At 35.1% G+C, this 1,817-nt stretch overlaps 1 pseudogene; it reads left to right on the plus strand.

The window, feature by feature from the left end:
* Positions 1 to 279: 279 nt before the first annotated feature.
* The window catches only part of LOC111813879, a 1,804-nt pseudogene continuing 266 nt past the window's right edge, over positions 280 to 1,817 (plus strand).

Consider the following 1,817-nt stretch of genomic DNA (forward strand, 5'->3'; position numbering starts at 1 on the left):
ATTCATTAGTGGTTTGGTCTTACTGTATTCATATTGTTTTTCCCTACAACAGCAAGCATGAAATATTAAATGCATTAAATAGCCAACAAATGAATATTGCATTTTATTTGTTAATGTGTTTGAAAATGTTAAAATCATTGCAAAGAGGAAAACAATTATTTCAAATTGACTAAATATCATTTAAGGAGAATTAAAGTTTTATTTCTCCAAACAAAATAATTCATTGATTTAGCAAATATTAAAATATTACTGCTTATTTTGTAACACAAAAGAATCTGCATGGCAGCTGATCTCAGTCAGGAGTGGATCTTCTCCCTGCCCTGCTCCTGGGCTTACAGCATCACTAGGGTTGGCTGAGTCTTCTTCACCAACAAGGAGGCCAAGAGCACCACCTGGAACTGGTAGCAGAACACAGATTTGCTCTCTACCTTAGAAGAAGTACATACTTTTGAGGGTGCGAGATAGTATATAAAGTGCTACTGCTTTACCTTCTTGGTTGTGTCACAAGAGCAGTTTCTTTTTTATTTTTATGAAGAATATATAAATTAGTAAAAAAAAAACCCATTAGAAATGATACAGAATTTCACTAAAGACAATGATAGGAATTAAACAATGGTTGCTATATTGAATATTGTCATCTTCAAATTAGTTTCTCATATTGCCATATATAAGCCTGTAAGATTGGTCAAAAATTATAAAAAATTTAAAAGGGAGAGAAAAAAATATGAGCACTGCTTCTTTCAATAAACCAGCAGAAATCAGTAGTACAATTATCCAAGTGATCTTATGTACACACATACATATTTCTTTTTTCCTTCCTTTTTTTCTTTTCTCTTTTTCCTCATCCCCATTGTTCCTTCTCTTTGAACAGTGTCTTTCCCTTTCACAGTATCTATTGTAATTGTCAGATCCTATTTGCTCTTTTAAGTTCTTACAATAGCAAGACAATACTATGTTGACATATGTGGATCTGGTATAGTTCACTTTTGGTCTCTAGTTGACATATGTGGATCTGGTATATTTCACTTATGGTCTCCATTTAACTATAAAAGTCTTGAGGCTCTGGGGAGATGGCTCAGTACAATAACACTTCCCTGGCAAGCACAAGGGTCTGAGTTCAATCCCTGGTTCACCAAAAACAAAACAAAACAAAACAAAACAAAACAAAACAAAACAAAAAAACAGTAGAGTTTATCTTTCTTAATAGCTAAGTATTACTCCATTGCATAAAAATACCAAATCTTTCTATCTGTGCTGCATGTGATGGGAATTTGGGTTGTTCATTTATGACAAAGTATGCTGCCATGAACATGAGTGCACATATATCACTATGATATGATATTTTCAGCTCTTCTGGAAAAATATGCAGGAAAGTAATAGCTGGGTTCAATGGGATCCCTAATCTTAGCGTTTTTAGTAATCTCCAAACTGATTTCTATAGTGGTTGTTCTAGTCTACACCCTCACCATCAGTGGAGAAGGATTTCTTTTTCCAAAAATAGCTTCTTGAGTTTACCACAAGCAACAACAAATCAGCCTCTCCTTATTTTAAATCCATTGGAAAATAACAACTTGGACAGCCAGCCAAATAGCTCAGCAAATTAAAGCACCTGCAAACAGGTGTAAGGGCCAAGGGTAAGATCCCCGGGCTTACCATGCCAACCTCCCCCCCAACCAAATACACTGAGATAGCAATTGAGATTGGGCATAGCTCTTCCTGTGAGTGGCCTTAAGTGACCTGTGAAAATGGTTTGCTACTCTCTCAACCCAGAAAACACCACAAAATGTGACATGCAAATCTTTTCTTTTTTTTTTTTT

Source organism: Octodon degus, unplaced genomic scaffold (assembly GCF_000260255.1).
Source record: "Octodon degus isolate 3935 unplaced genomic scaffold, OctDeg1.0 scaffold00235, whole genome shotgun sequence".
Taxonomy (NCBI): Eukaryota; Metazoa; Chordata; class Mammalia; order Rodentia; family Octodontidae; genus Octodon; species Octodon degus.